Below are 17562 nucleotides of genomic sequence, written 5' to 3'. Positions count from 1 at the left end.
TGATCAATCAAACGTCAGTAACCGCGCCATTACAGGGTTTCAGTTTTTCAGGGTGGTGGATATTTGTTTTTTTCTTGCACTTAATTAGGCAGTTATTTTCTATTCACGCTGTATCTACAATGGCCTTGTTCACTCAGGTCAACGTTACTTCTCCTTTTAAATCGTGTGCCAAGTTTAAATGCTTTCCGATTGTTCAGTTGACACATGGCATTCCAACTGTGGCTTGAATCATAAATATCACAGCGTGGCTAAATGAACGTGTCGCAGCTGTCTGCAGAAAAAGAGCAGTGCAGTCACGCTCTCACTGTACTCTGGTTCCGTCTGCGGCTCTGCCACGGTAAGGGATAATCACCTTTCTAGTGTATTTAAAATTTCGATGTGACCAAGCAAAATTTGTAGGCTTAATTAACGTAATGTAACGTACCATGCGACATGTTATATTTGTACCAAAACGAGGAAGTATCAACTTGTCCTGCTCTAATTATTTCTTCCGCATGTGGAAATACATCTCACGCCACGCAGCTTAGTTGTCCAGGTTCGCCAGATTCAAAACGGTCGCCACGTATTCGGCTCATATGGTAAGACGTTTTCCCTCATGCTGAGTTTGCCATTTCTCTCGAAATAGTAAAATTGACATCTGGCAGGGTAATAGTAGATTAGTAGATTTTTTTTTCATATTTCAGCGTTCCTCTTTTCAATCATGTCCAGCAGACCACGGCAACTCGTTCGTTCACTATTATGGTGAACAAGATTGAATTCGTAGCATTTTGCTCATTCCTAGTTGGAGCGCTCAGTAAACCGTGTTACTATATAGTAGGAAGTACATACCGTTCGCCGTTCCTACGTTTTCTGTTTGTCGGTGTATCCCGCGTTATCACCCTCCTCTCCTTTCTCTTAATAGTCAGGCTGATCTTGTTTCTGCATGCTAATAAATTTTCCCGCGCTCTTACGATCATTACTACGGCTTCGTTAGAAAATATTCCATGCACGGTGCTCATACTGGGCTGGTATAACGTATGGATTGATTTCGCTGTATTCTATTGTTTCTTTATAGCCAACGAAAACGACAGGCACATCCTGTTGATCAAGCATGCAGAGCGCATCTAAACGAAAAAAAAGGATAATAATTGAACAATGGTTGTATCATTTGGGCCCTCATCCCAGTCAATAGGGCTGACATTTCAGAAGCAATTTTTGATTTTGGAAATTGTGCCTACCACTATTAACGAGAGTTTGTACGTCTGCTAAGAAACATGTACCACTGAATATCAAGCTAGTGTACTCACTGGCCGGAATGGTCGTTCAGTGCACGAAGATTTTACGGACAATCGCGGTTGTCGAGATTCTAAATAACGCGTCCTTGGTAGGCACTCCTATACCCAATTTATAAATGACATGTCTATGAAACGCCTTTTTATTGGGCACGAAATGAAATTTCGATATTTTGCAAAGGCTCGGTAAGCTGTCGGGTTTATGTGATAATAACTGAGAAAACAAGGGGTATCAATAGCTTGCCTTGCAGTTCAGAGTTATTTCAGTAATATGTTTACGCGAACAATTCGAAGTCTTAGAAAACCCACCATTGAAATATTCCGGAGCAGTTGATTTCACGAATATAATGGACTGAACATTTTGAATGTAATAACGTAGTGAAATACTATAGCGCCTTCTCGGCAGTTCGCTCAACTCGACGCGTGTTAAAAGTTTTGCGAATGAAGTGGCCGTCATCAGTTCCGTTTGTAACATTTGCCGAGGAATCTCACTTTACCTTGTATTGGTGAAAGCAAATTTAACAAAATTCTATCATTTTCCGGCGCGTGCGGCCACTCATCAGAAAGCATGGAGCACAAAAGAGATAAAGCTCGGTGTACGACACCTTAAGCAATGAATCAGTGTTCATTACACGGTCATCATCGATGTTGCATCTGCCTTCTGCAATGTGGCAATGATGGATTGCAACGTGCGGCCTGCAAGCGAAGATCCTTGGTTCAATCCAAGGTATATCAGCTAGAATATCTTATTACAGCGAAATTTCTCTCCCTATACTAACTGGTGTTTCATTTCACTCAGTATTGCGTCGCCGAATAAATTCGCTAATATATCATGGAATTCTCACCGATAAATAGCGCCGATTATTGCGCCGTTCTTCGGTGAAATCAAATCACAAATCATTAGAAAACGCCTGTGCGAATAGTGTTGCCTCGCACGTATCTCTAAAACACACCGCCATCCTAATGAAATGGCGCCTTCTATTGAATGCCTTCTTTGGTTTTCTTACGCATCCTAAGTTCGGGCTGCCCAATTTGCGCTTTTTCTGTATGGCCACGTTTTTGGCCAATCCATCAGTGTGGTTATATGACACGCAGGATGCGGAATGTTTAAAAGTATTGTGAGTATTATTCATATGCTTCATATTCTGATCTGTGCATACTCATCATCACCATTGTGGGCCTGGTGTTGGGGCGCTTGCTTTAGAGAATAAAGAAGAGAGTGACCGCCTAAACCCAGGCAGCACAACCAGGCTGGCCCCAGCACGGCAATATCCCGGCAAACACCGGCACAAATATAGGCCCGAAACCGGCAGCGCTACCCGCGTCAAGAATGGCCCAGCGTGGCCATGCCACTAAAGGGCCTATTTCTGCCATTGTGTGGCAGCGCCAATACAGGCAGATAGCCGGCTCTGCCGTTCATTGCCATTCTAGTGTCCCACCTTGCCTACTGGCAGCGCCGGTATTGGTCAATAGCCGGCTCTGCCGCTCTTAGTTAATTTATTGTCCCGCATTAACCACTGGCATGGCCCTATTGGCAGATTGTGATGCATGTGGGCGATGCCGTTATTTCCTACGATTTTAAATTACGCAAATATTGTACGATAGCTCGATGCAACATGCCATATTCTATTATAAAATCACCAAATATTATACACAATTTATTTATTGGTCTTAAAATAGGTTGATACAGATTGTCGCTCGTATCCCCAATCCTGTAGGCCACCTACGAAAGCTTTGTTTATGACGCTACGGGGGGTTGAGCCGCTTCGGCGTAACGCCGCCTTCTGCAATAGTCGACGGCGCCTGGCAGCCACATTCTTATGAAGTCTTGCGCTTGGTTGATGTCGATGTCTGCGTCTCTCAGGCACCATCTGCATACAATACATATACTTTTATTATCACAACACTGTCAGCAGTGCATAATATAAGCAAAAGGTACAAAACTGAGAAATTAAATGCGTATCACCTGTTCCCACTCTGCATAGCCGCGTGTTAAACAGTCTCTTGCTTTTATTTCCATGCATGCTGTACGGCAGTTGAACTGCATGGTCCATGATGGCGTTCAATATATTGAAGGCAATCTCCCACAGATATGATTTCTCCATTCAAACAAATTATTGAAGCTGAAAAAAAGAAGCAGAAATACGAAAAAATTAGGTAGGAAATTCCGCTGCATCTAAACATGCGATTTTTGTTCTAACTAGGCAATTTTGATGAATTATGCCTTCATCACAAGACTTCTCGTAAGTGCTTGTGGGTAGCTGTACTTAGCCTTTGGCAATGCGTAAGCTTTTAGAACAGAGGTAGCAAAGAAAGGGTGCTTTGTTTCATGATAAACACCTAAGCAAGCTGCAATACAACAGATTATACTCTTGCAGGAAGTTCTGAACACCAGTCAGCTCGCAGAATGTACTTCCTGAGTAAGGAATTATGACAATCCAACTTTGGTCTTCTTGAGTGTACTAGCCGAAATGTGCCGTGCTGCGTGTTTTCAAACAGACAGTGCGTTTCAGCTGACGCTGAAGCGGTGCAGCACCGTCTACGTACATAGTAAGAAGTGGCCGTACATTATCTCTGTAAAAAAAGAAAATACACGTATTAGGCAATGCACTTAGTTGAAACACTATACTTGAGAATAAAAATAAGACAATTGTACTTACCTTGCGATAATTGAGCTTATTTCGCAGTAAATGCAGTTTTCCAACGTTTGGCTAGTTGTTCATGTTTGTGGAACCAAGCTTGTAGTGGCGAAGGTCAAGCCGCTGGTACTGAACACGTTGCTGGACAAGTTGATGCATGCTTCGCAAGCAAAACATGGTGAAAGAAATATGGGCTACGACAGCTCACAGGCAGAAGCAGAATGTGTACGGGTCCCTCGTCCTCCGAGAGTCACCACGTTTCTTTGGAAGCGGGCGAGGTCCCCGCAGGGAGCAACATATTTGACAATTATTCACGCTTCTTTGTGCGCCCATCCGGTTCTGATTAGCAACGCAGGCTCGGCTGTGCGCATTATAGACCGTGCATACCTTCGACACTGCAAAGCGAGGGAACGCAGGGAAAACGTGGTGAGAGTGAAACGCATTCTTGGGGCTTTGACGTCACTTCGCCTGATAGTAGTGAAGAACGACACGCGCACGTTTTTTTTTTTTATTCTTTTATTTATTTATTTATTTTTATTTTTACAAAAGCTGCTGCGGCTGAAGGAGCCGTAGCAGTTGTGCTGATTTTATTATATATTATAGCTGAAATGTAAAACATGACAAATGAACCTGTAAAACAACTCAAAGTGATCAATGAATGTGTTCATTGTTATTTTTTGGCACTGCTTATCCCAGGAGAACGGTAGAGCAAGACAACGTGTGCGCAAAGGGGTAGTCCGGCGCACAGCATCACTTGCTAACATGCCCCCATGGATTTCTTGCTTCTAGTTAAATAATACAACCTCCCCCTTGGAAAAAAAATGAATAGACACATAGGAGCGGCAGCCGTATCTAAGAAACATCGCGACAATACATTACGCGGCGCATAACATATAAGTGAAGCTCAAAAAGCGAGTACAAGAATCTCGTTCAAGTTCGCCATATTAACTTAATTAATTATGTTAGTATAGTGTCAAAGCCCGAAGGCTTTACATAAAAAAAGTGGGTAGTTTTTTTTTCTTCTTTTCATAAACAAGAAAGCTTCAAACGTGGCCGCTGCGAGAAGAAACGTAGGTGGGAGGTTGAAAAATATGTCCTTTAAGCAGCGGGAGTAATAAAATAAATCGTAATAAATAAACACAAGCGAGATCGCATACGGTGACAAGGTAAACCAAGCGATGATTTTGTAGAAGCCGCATTGGCTACACGTGAGTAATTGTATGTAACAAAACAAGGACGGCAAGGTTTTGGGCACTTTCGAGAGTTGCGAGACAGAACTGGTGTACTCGAAGATCTGAGACCCCACCATAGATTTATAAAATAAAAGCTTCCCATGAAGAAAGTTTTGGAGCGAGAAACCAAACATGGTGGTTGGCATTGGTAAATTGAAAACTCAATATACATATTCCAAAAATGTTGTGTGTGATGTGTATACCGAGATATTTATCTACAAGAGGAAGAAGTTACCAGAGGTGTGTCGTTGAGGGTGCAAGTGGGAGCCTGAATTTAATAAGGAATAAGGAAGCTTATGTATGCCTCCTTGCAAAGTCAAAACAACGATAGATTTATTTATTAGCTCATATAAGATGCAAACGTCAGCAAAAAATTTATTCAAATCTGTGTTGCTCTCACAAAAAAAGTTCACCTACTTGAAAAATGTATATATATATATATTTTAGTAGTTTTTTTTTCTTTATGCTAGTTTCACTTTTTATCAGAAATTAATTTTATTCAGTAGCTTACATTTTTATCCAGTAGCGTTCTTCTTTTTTTTTCATTCTATATTCCTGTATTCTCCTTAACCTTAGCCTCTTTCTTCGTTCTCAGTCCTAGGTCGGTAACTTCAACTCTTTCAGCCATCCGTCAAGGTTCGGAATGGCGCGGCGGGCCACGAACATCCCTGTTCTTTTTTTATTTTTCTTTATTTTCTGTTCCCTTCCAACGGAGAGCGCCTTGTGTAGTCGTCTTGGTCGTCTGACCAAACCTTTTCTCTTCACTCCCCCCCTCCCACCCCCGTATATCTCTTGTGGCGTTGTCTCTGTTCTCCGCCTTCCCTTTTCTTTTCAGTGTAGATATATTTGGCGTCGTGCAAAATGAGCATTTCATTGTAAGTTAGCGTTGGGCTTGTCTCACATTCTTGTCTCCTCTATTGGCTGTTTTTTTTTTTTTAGAAATATGCACCAATAGCCCAGCAGAAACCTCTTTTTCAACATGGCGCAATTTCTTTTTGTCCCCGGTTCTTTCTACGGGGAGGAATTTGCGCTTACTGTACCAGTTGGTCTGAAAAAAGTCATCTGGCATCAAAAAAAAAAAAAAAAAAAACACGTAAGACAGAGTTTTCCGGGAAAGGCACCTAAGATTATAATGAAGCTGGCCACAGCAGACACTACTGCACAGTTCGATATGCTCTCTATGCAGAAAAATAATATAGCGAGCAGTCATCTAAAATGCCTTGTATTTTACTGGCAATAAAATTTACAGCCGCTACAGAAAATGAGCTAGCGACGGTATTACTGGCAAGCGGTACAGATGATTGCACCATAAAGTTATGCAGTATTTTGCAATTCACTACCTGCAACACTACTTAAACGACGCACATGTAAGCGCACATGCTTTTTAATTATATACCCCCTTGAATTTGTTATTGCGCCTATCGAGAATTCACACGGCATGCGCGCATTGGATGGATGGATGGAAAAACTTTATTTTGGTCCATTGGGTCGCGCTAGATTCCTAGCCCGAAGTGGCCCGCTCCCACGTTGACGCATTATAATGGAGTGCCCTTGTGCCACTTGTTAACAATGTCCGATCGAATGATTCAACACAATAAATACAATTACGCGAAAGTTAACAGCCTTTGTAATAAAACGAAAAAAATATGCAGAACTTACATAATAACTTAGTAAGAAAAAAAAATACCAGAGTGATCTCGTTGCAGTTGGCGTGCGTGGTGAAAAATTCAAATAAAAATTGCATGCTGTACACATATATAATCGGGAATGGCCAGCGAATGCTGCGTGAAAGGAAATATTGAAATGCCGTTCTGTTTGACAGGCCGATATTTACGGGTCTATCAGAACTGCTAAACAATGTGGCTATGCCTATAGCATCGAACGGACGTTCTTAACCAATGTTTAGAGATGTACAGCCAATGACGGCATTCTTACGGCAAAGCAGGCCCGGGATAGCCAGTTGCGACGCCCGGCCTAGCCATTAACGGGCATTCACCGGCAAAGCAGGGCCATCGCTGGATGTCTGTTACAGTGGCTTAGCCAGCACTGGCATTACGGAGGCAACGGCGGGCCTTCGCGGCCCAGCCAGTGCCGGCTGAAAACCATCATTGGCCCTAGTTGGCCCCATGTGATGTGCTGCCTGGGAACCTTGTCTCACAAGTGGTGGAGTGTGCTGTGCGGTTCCTCGGTTCTCTCGCCCCGGTCTCGCTTCAGCTTCACCTACGCTACATCTCTGGAGCTCCGCGCGGGTCGCCGCCTCTTCCAACTGCACTCGACCATGTCCCAAGAACAGCGGGCCAATACCACGACATCTACCTTGCCTGCTCCGCCGGCAACCCCTTCTTGGACAGTCACCACCCCTCAAAAGGATCCACCGGTGTTTGCTGGACTTCGCGGTGACGACGTTGAAGACAGGTTGGAGCAATGCGAGCGTGTGAGTGACTTTAATCCCTGGGACGAATCTGCAAAACTGCGGCACGTCGTGTTCTATCTCACCGGCGTCGCCAAAACTTGGTTTTCCAACCATGCGCTCGATCTCGTAAATTGTGGCACGTTTAAACTTCACCTACGACAGATTTTAACGAACTCTTCTGTCCGCTCAGATATCGCCAAGAAGAAGCTTGCTGACCGCTTTCGCCACACGGGAGAGTCGCAGTCTTCGTACATAGAGAACGTCCTCGCCCTCCGCCTCTGCGTGAAGAGCTCGATGGCGGAGAGTGACCATGTACGCCACCTGCTCAAGGGTATTGCGACTGTGGCATTCAATGCTCTTGTCGTGCTGAATCCCACTACACTAGCAGACATCATCAGTACTTGTCAGCGCCTGGATGAGCTTAGTATGATCCGCTTATACCCTGACACGTCTGATTACAGGGCGTCCAACGATAGCGAGCTACGTGCTCTGATTGGCTCCATAATCCGTGAGGAACTACACGCCCAAGCTTCGTCAACCCCTCCTGCAGTTCATATGACACCTCCTGGTGGCGTCCTACGCCATATCGTGAGGGAAGAGATAGCTGCCGTGACGTGACCGCTAATCCCGAACCCGCACCCCATCCCTACGCCAACTTATGCTCAAGTTGCCTCCCTGGTGCCACCCTTGCAGCGGCCACCTGCAATGCACGGGTCCCTGAATCCTAGCACTGCGCGACCACCACCTCTTGAGTCTGACGACGCATGGAGCCCCCCTCGACCTGCTTGCTACTACTGTGGCATCCGTGGCCTCATTTCAAGGTTTTGCCGACGGCGTCAGCAAGATGAAAGACGTGGCTATGACGGTTTTGAAAGGGATGAGTTTTCTGGAACTGTACCACAACGTCGGCGTTCGTACTACAATTATTATCCTCGACGTTCCCCATCTCCGCAGGAATTCGACGCTGCCGGTTCATTGCGCTTCCCGCGTCGTCGCACTCCATCACCGATGCGGCGCTCCTCTTCCCCTCTTCGACCGGCTACTTCGTCCTCCGATCACCGCCCGGAAAACTAAATAGTGCAGCTTCAGGAGGGAAAGCTGCATCCTTTGGACAACTTGAAATTCCTCCGGAGCACCCGTCAAATGTACTTGTGGTGTTTGTTTAAGGTTTACGGACTGAAGCCTTGGTTGACTCGGGTGCATCGCTTTCCGTTATTAGTACTGACTTGTGTTCTCGTTTGCGAAAAGTGAAGACCCCATATAATGGTCCTCCCCTACGTTGTGCTATTGCAGTTCTTATTCAGTCCTCCGGTGTTTGCACTGCATGTGTTTTCATTGATGATATCCTTCACCACATTCAGTTTGCCGTGCTATCTTCGTGTACCTACGCAATTACTTTGGGATGGGACTTCCTGTCCTCAGTGTCAGCTTTTATTTCTTGCCGTCAGCGAACTATTCATATGATGGACACTGAATCTTCGTCCGCTGTCGATTCTCACATCCTGAGCTTCGTCGCGTGTACAGACTCTTTCATTCCGCCGGGCAGTGAGCGTATTCTAACACTCACTTGCGACACGATTGTAAATGGTGATGTGTTCCTTGCACCGAGTGGTCGGTGCATATCTGGTGGGCTTAGCATTGCTCCTAGCCTGGTGCGGTTTCAGGATGGTAGAGTGTTGATCACTGTACGTAACCCCACTTCTTCCCCAGTTGTGGTCTCCCAAGGCACCGCTGTGACTTGTTTTACTGACACCCCACCTCTTTCGCTAGTGCCCCTTCAGACCGAATCACCACCTTTGTCAACCACAACTGACGTTCATGCGGCGACGACTGCTTTAACGGCCGCGATAAATCCCGATCTGACTGCTGCGCAGAAAGAAGACCTTATGACTCTACTGCAAAAATGCAGCGCTTTATTTGACGTTCACTCCAAGCATCTGGGCCGCACTTCCGTTGCTGTGCATCGTATCAAAACCGAAGGCAGCTTGATTGTAGGCCGTCGCCCGTATCGCGTGTCGTGCGTGGAACGAAAAATCACTGCAGACAACGTTGATCACATGATCAAAAGAGACATCGTCCAGTTCTTTGTAGTCTCCTGTTGCGTTGGTGCGCAAGAATGACGGCTCTCTACGATTTTGCGTCGATAATCGAGCACTTAATCAGATAACGCGCAAAGACGTATATCTGATGCCAAGAATCGACGATGCCATTGACTCTCTCTAGGGCGCTGAATATTTCTCAAGTCTAGACCTTCGATCCGGGTACTGGCAAATACCCATGCACGAAGCGAACAAGGACAAGACAGCCTTTAGAACACCAGATGGACTTTACGAGTTCATTGTGATGCCCTTCAGTTTATGTAATGATCTTGGAACACTTTAACGCATGATCGGCACAGTTTTACGCGGCCTTAAGTGGAAGACCTGTATTTGTTATTTAGATGACTCCGTTATTTTTTCTAAAAATTATCGTCAGCACGGTGAGTGTTTTGACGACGTTTTAACATGCATTTCTAACGCTGGACTCCAACTCAACACAAAGAAATGTCATTTGGCCCGAAAAAAACATAAAATATTTGGGCCACCTTAACAGTAAAGATGGTGTTCGACCAGATCCTGACAAGATTGCTGCCGGATCCTGAAAAGGTTCCTGCTGTGATTCGCTTCCCTCGCTATGAAAATCAAAAACAGTTAAAAAGTTTCATGGGCCTGGTTTCCAATTTCCGCCGCTTCATCAGTCATTTTGCTGCCATGGCGTCACCGCTGCGCAAGTTGCTGACGTCGGGCACTGCTCTCACTTGGACAGACGACTGCGAACGTTCTTTCCAAGCCCTCACGCAAGCTTTGACATCCGACCCCGTCCTGTGACACTTCGATGAGAACGCACCAACTTGTTTGCACACCGACGCTAGTGGCCATGGGATCGGTGCTGTCCTACTACAGTGTGATACCACTACACGAGAGAGAGTCGTTGCTTATGCCAGTCGAGCATTAACGGCTGCCGAAAAGAACTACACGTTGACAGAGCAGGAATGCCTCGCAGTAGTTTGGGCCATACAAAAGTTTCGACCATATCTTTATCGACTATTGTATTATCTTCGAGCACTATTATCTTCGAGCACGTCTCTCCATGGCTCGCTACTTGATAATGAGACTAAGTCTCCACTTGCGTTATTACCTCTACCGGTTCCTGACACGCCTTCCTCTAATCGCGACACTCAGTTCGCCTCGTGTCAACGTTCTGATCTATACTGCAGCAGCATCATTCAACGCCTGCGCGGTACTATTTCTGCACCAAATGCCCAAATACGTCGACAACTGCGACTATTTAACCTCGACAACGATGTGCTGCACCGCTACATTTACAACACCGACGGCCACCGCTGGGTACCTGTCCTTCCACGTTCGATACACACACAAATCCTTGAAGCCTCTCACGACGATCCATCTGCTGGCCACTTGGGTTTCTACAAAATATACAGCCGAGTTAGGAGCCGTTCCTTTTGGCCGGGCATGCCTACCTTTGTGGCCAAGTACGTCGCTTCTTGCGTTCAGTGTCAACGGCGAAAACGACCGACTTCGTCTCCTGCTGGCCTTTTATAGCCCATCCCATGTCCCGAGACACCTTTTGCCATCGTTGGACTAGACTTGCTCGGACGTTCCCATAACGCCAGCAGATTATCGATGGATCGTAACAGCTGTCAACCACCTCACACGGTACGCAGAGACGGCGCCTCTATGCTCTAGTTCGGCCTCAGACGTTGCCGAATTCTTTTTGGATGACATTGTGCTGCGTCATGGTGCACCTCGTGTACTGTTGAGTGATCGCGGCAAGACTTTCATGTCAACAATGATCGAAGAAGTACTCAGAGCTTGTGGCACAGTTCATAAGACGACACCCGCATACCACCCTCAAACAAATGGCTTAACAGAGCGATTTCATCGCACGCTAACAGTTATCATATCAATGTATATCGGGCCAAGCCACGACAACTGGGACAAACTTTTACCTTTTGTGACGTTTGCTCACAACACTGCTATCCAGCGAACTACAGGATACTCGCCCTTCTACCTCGTTTACGGCCATTCGCCGACATTCACCATCTACACCACTTTCTTAACTGCCCCAACTAACACCTCGGCCAGTATACCCGAACAGTTCGTCTCGCGACTTGATGAATGTCGTGACTGTGCTCGCTTCAACACAGAAGTCAGTCAACTAGACCGCAAGCAACGTTACGATATCTCTCGTCGAGACGTCTCCTTTCGTCCTGGAGATGAAGTACTCCTTTGAACGCCCATTCGTACACCCGGTTTGTGTGAAAAGTTGGAATCGCGCTTCCTTGACCCCTACAATATTGATGAACAAACATCCCCAGTGAACTATCGTGTTACTCTCGTCGAGGTTTCTTCGGACCATCGTTATCGTGGTTCGGATATCCTTCACGTTTCGCGTCTCAAACGATTCGTTCGGCGTTTCCCTCCTGGCTAAGTCGCGGCCTGGCTGGCCGCCTGCGCGCGCGGAGAAATTAGTGTGAGCATTATTCATACGCTTCATATTCTCATCGGTACATACTCATCATCACCATTATGGGCCTGGTGATGGGGCTCTCGCTTTAGAGAATAAAGAAGAGATTGACCGCCTAAACGTTGTCTCAGACTATTTACACGTGTATACTACCTGTGTGTGTATAAAGATCTAATCCACTTAATCCCTTCGACAAGAGTCAAATATTCGCCTTGTCCTCATCACGTCGATGCATTGACGTTGAATGGGATTGTACGCATCGCATTTAGTTGTAAGCTATTTATTGAACCATTCACTAAAACTTCGCTTCGCATATATTTCAACAAGCTCGCTGGATATGCACATTTTTTGTGTTTTACGACGCGACCTGCCTGAAACAGTGCATGATGAACCAACGTACATTACCTGCCTGTTTCCTTGCACACACCTGATGTTCTCCGTAGATAAAACAAATGCAAACGAAGCTTTTCTGGCTGCAAGGATTGTCACAACTAATACTGCGATAATATACAACTTTATTTAACATCGCCTTTCTGCGCGGCTACACCATAATTAAGTGAGGCGTACGGTAGAAATGTGCACTTTTTCAGTTTAAATATGCAAGCGGTGCTGTTTATATTAAATATGGCAAAAACTACGTTGGTTTAGATATGTAGGGTAAGTTCTCATTACGTTTAAAAATTGCTGCAATTTAATCATTACACTTTAAAAGACAAATATAGCGCTTCGTGTTATAAATCCTTTTACGCGAAATTAGGCTCCGAAGTTACCTACGGTGGTATTCTGGAAATTTTCACTCGGCTCCTGACAGCTATAGGCACGTTTAATGTTTGTAAAGGAGACATCTATGACGTCACTAGCACATAGGCGCCTGGGCAGAATACATTAGACATTTTTTGCTATGTCTCGTCGAGCGTCTTCAATTCGTGGCTGCAATAATCTGGGGCTTAGCTTGTTTTCCTGTATAACGCCAAAAATCTCGGAACCAACCGAAGCACGCGCTTGCCAGAACCATGCAGTTGGTTAGCAGTATAGCCAACGCTGAGCAGCTATCTCTACGACGTCATGGCCTGGAGTAGGTCTACAAGCATTAGCGATAACTCAGGTCAACCGAACAAGTGCCGACCTTAACATTTTTCAAGGCGAAGAGGGGCGGGTTTGCTTCACACGGTGAGAATATGTGTTCTTGTAAATGTTACTGCACTGTATTTTTCGTGACGAAGTTACCGCCATCCAACCTGAATTGCAATTGAGCAAATCGACTGCTAGGTAGCCCAAGGTGCTTCGGTTGCCTTCATATCGCTCAGATAGCTTAAAAACAGCAACCCTACCAAAACAGTCGCAAGCAGGCTCTCAACTATAGAGCTTCGTCTCAGTGCTGATCGAAGCCTTTATCGTAACTATGAAAAAGAGTAAAGTGTGTTCGTGATTTTTTTTTTTCATTATGAATCATGATACGTTTGCATCATTTTGACGTCGGAAAGCAACTAAGCTACGGGGCTAGAAAAGGCGCTGGAGTGAAGAGCTCCTAGGAAGTTTTCACCCTGTGGAAGTTGCAATGTTAACCTGCACATTTATGTAAGAACCAACGCGCTGTTTACAATGCGCCCACATCGAAATGTGGCCTTCGCGACCCGGGACGGAACCCGCGACCTCGTTCTTGGTAGCAGAGTGTTATAACTACGGAGCCACGCGACAAGGCATAATCCAGAAGTAGAGGGCATGAACGGTAAGAGAAAGTAAACGTAGCCGTTGAAATGATGAAGGGTTTTCGACGGCAGGCTGTCCGTCAGATGTACTTGCGAACTTTAATGACAGGTATTTAGTCGGCCTGTGCTCGTAGGACTAATGTGCTTGAGTCTGATGGTTAGGGAGGGTCCTGCATTATTCCGTTCAACCCGTTTTCCCGTAAACTTGTGTCACTGCGCAGGAATTCCATTGTCCAATGGGTGGCTGATGTGTTTAGTGAACAGTGTTCCTAACCAGCCGTCGGACTAATTTATGCCATTAGCTAAGTGACCGTGGTCATGTGCCGGTCTTCAACGAATTCCTTCCATGGAACTTTGGGTCACTGTGTTTGTTTCACTATGCATTTGCGGCTCTTCAATAAACCTTTTTGACGCTTACTTGGATCAATGGGTATGTGCCATTAGGTATGTTCTGCTCTTCAAACAATAAATATCCTGTAAAATACATGTTGTACGGTAAAATAAGGAGCAGTGGGGCTGTGGCTATAAGAGGGAGAACGACGACGAGGGAGATGAACCTTGTTTCTAAAGCAAAATACGACTATGATTGCAAACATTTCGAATATCTGTCTAAATCTAAAAACAAGCGAGCCCTTTTCACTTTTCTGCTTGGCAGAAAGATTCTTCCGCGTCCGAGTAACATTGACTCTATGGTTTTCACTAGTGAAGAAATGACTCAAATGGTAGAAGAAATTGCAAAGGGTTTAGAAATCCGGTTCACGTCCTTGTTATCACCACCTTCCAAGTTACACATAGGGTCCGATGATTTTACGGAGATCACTATGTTAGAACTGTCCACAGCAGTGGGAAGTATGCCACATTCCGCCCCTGGTGTTGACGGAATAACCTCAAAAATGATAAAAATTTCATTCAAGGAGTCTCCAGATGATCTTTTAGACGTAGTGAATTATTCTATTCAATTTTCGTGGATACCTTCCAGTTGGAAACTCGCTAAAATTATTCCGATTCTTAAAAATAATGGTGACGGATACACGCTTGATAATATCCGACCAATTGCTCTAACCCCCAATTTAGTGAAATTATTAGAAAGAATTCTAAATTTACATCTTATAATATTAGTAGAGGACAAAGAAGCGCTCAGCCCTTTCCAAATTGGCTTTAGATCTGGCTCTTCCATTTGGTACGCTCATGTGGACCTGGAAGGCCGTATAAAACTAGCACGTCGCCAGAGACAAATTGCAGCTCTAGTAATTTTAGATATATCAAAAGCTTACGATAGTGGAGAACACGAAGTTTTGTTGAATCGAAAAATTAACCTTGATTTCCCAAAATACATAACAAAATCGTTTAGCGAGTTTCTGACTGAGCGAAAATTTTATAATTCTTTGGAAGGATGTTCTTCAGGTATACACGTCGACAATCGCGTGGAGTTCCACAAGGAGCTGTCATGTCCCCTTTATTATTTAATATATTACTAAGCTCTATACCTTGTCATAATGACATATACACATATGTCTACGCAGATGACATTGCTTTTTGCATCTGACATTGACATCCACTCTTTATATAATCGATTGCAAACATACCTCTGCGCCACAGAAAACTGGTTACTGAATATTTGCCTCTCCCTAAATGTCAGTAAATGCGCAATAATAGTTTTTCCTTTAATAGATCCAATACATATAAACCTAACCTGCCGCCTACAGAACATACCTCAGGTGGACTCGGTAAAATACCTGGGCGTAATATACGATGACCGGCTAAATTGGCGCACGCACATTGAATACATAAATAAAAAAGGAGTGCGAGCGATTGGAATGCTAAGAAGGCTTTGCAACAGTCGATCAGGAATGCGGAGAGACTCTCTTGTGATGATTTATAAAATGTACATTTTATAGGGGCAATTTTGGGATTCGGATGTGTTCTATATTCAGGTACGCCGGCATACAAATTACATCCCCTTATTCTTCTGGAACGGGAAGCTTTACGCCTGTGCCTTGGATTGCCAAAGTTCCTTGCCAACAATTTATTATACCTTGAAACACATTTACCTTCTCTTTTGTGCAGATTTCGGTTATTAACGGTCCAAACATTCTTAAAGATGTATGAATTCCCTATAAAATTACAAATCATTTTCATTTCCCAGCCTGCAATATTTTTTCAATCTTCATGGCCCCGGTTCCACACTCCTCAGGGCGTTTTCGTGCAGGCTCTTGTTGGTCCCTTAGATGTACGATTCTGTGAGATCCCTCCAATTTGCAGTGAGAGAGAGAATCTCCAAATTATTTTCGACGATATATATCCAAACTCCTTTCTTACAATATATTAAATGGGCTATTAGAAAATCACTTATTGGAGTTAAAAATAAAAGCCGTCATAGCGACAGATGCCTCGCAATCAGAAGAAAAATCTGGAATTAGAATTTTCTCTTCCGCTTTCGACTGGTCGTTCTCTTTAAGAATTCCAGACTATATACCAGTGTTTCTAGCTGAGTTTCTGGCGGTTACATTGGCTCTACCAAAAGTGCAATTATCAATCTCGGAAGTTGTAATCGTAACGGATTTCTTGTCATTATGTTCAGTTCTCACTGCAAATAGTGGCTCATAAGTTTCGCGTATATTCCAATGTCTTCTTCCTTCTAACTTAAAACTAATTAGATTGGTATGGGTGCCTGGTCACAAGGGATTAGTCATCAATGAATTAGCTGACAGCTTAGCGAGAGCTGCCCTTAGTTGTCCAATCCTTCCGATTTTTCCTGTATCAGCTTACATAACCGCGGCTAGGTTCAGGAGACGGGCAGTCATGCAAGACTGCTGGAACCTGCCATTAACAAATCTAACTCATTATCGACACCTCCTATTTCCTTGGAACAGAAAATTCTGCCATAATAGAAAACTTGAAGTGCTCTTTACCAAATTCAGATGCCGCATTCCCACATTAAACTTTTATCTACATCGATCTCGTCTGGCGCCCTTCTCCTTTTCCTCATACTGTGGTGAAGACGAAACAATAGAACACTTCTTCCTGTCATGCCGCCATTTTTCCTCATTAAGAAAACATGCTTTAGAAGCAAAATTTAACAGTGCTGGATTAAATATTGCGATACTCAATATTCTATCTTTTGGTGCCTCTTCTCTCGGACATTGTCATAGGGATGTTGGTGCAGCTTTTGTGGGGTTCATAATTCAATCAGGACAACTTCCTTGCTAAATTCTTAAATTTTATATGAATAAATTCCTTTAGTCATTCAAAATTTTCAAAAGTGATCCTTATTAGACTCCGATAATTGTTTTCCTTCAATCACCCGATTCTTGGCCAATCCCCCATAGTGGGTACGAGCCACTTTTGAAGGCAAGCAAGCAAGCAAGCAACCTTGTTTCGGTGCTCGACAGGCTGTGTTACCTGTCGCTGCTCTATCGTGCTAATCGCGAACGCTTACTTCCAAAGTGTTTTGCGAGATTTGGTGGAAGGTGCTGGACCTTTTGCAAAGCTGGAACTCCGAAGCCGAACGATCCCTGTCACATCTCCCATGCCTGAGGAGACTAGTCCTCCCGATCCACCTCAGGCACCGCCTCCTGTCGTCTGTCCTGGCGCGCCACGCCAACAGGATCCTCCCATATTCAATGGCACTGACGATCATGGCGTAGAGGACTGGCTGTCATTGCACAGCCGAGTGAGTGCCCACAATTGACAAATGAACTGAAGCTGACAATCTTGGTTACGTACCATTCTACCTTTCCGGCGTCACCCATCTTTTGTTCCGGAACCATG

At 44.6% G+C, this 17562-nt stretch overlaps 1 protein-coding gene across 1 annotated transcript in view; it reads left to right on the top strand.

The window, feature by feature from the left end:
- Nucleotides 1-310: 310 nt before the first annotated feature.
- The window catches only part of LOC119443984 (monocarboxylate transporter 12-B-like), a 90763-nt gene continuing 73511 nt past the window's right edge, over nucleotides 311-17562 (top strand). The window contains exon 1 of the mRNA XM_037708530.2: nucleotides 311-337. The gene's annotated coding sequence lies outside the window, so the exon portion shown is untranslated. The remainder of the gene's footprint in view (nucleotides 338-17562) is intronic.

Source organism: Dermacentor silvarum, chromosome 3, assembly GCF_013339745.2.
Source record: "Dermacentor silvarum isolate Dsil-2018 chromosome 3, BIME_Dsil_1.4, whole genome shotgun sequence".
In the NCBI taxonomy this organism is placed as follows: Eukaryota; Metazoa; Arthropoda; class Arachnida; order Ixodida; family Ixodidae; genus Dermacentor; species Dermacentor silvarum.
The sequence above is the reverse complement of the archived record's forward strand: the minus strand, read 5'-3'. Positions and strand labels throughout refer to the sequence as shown.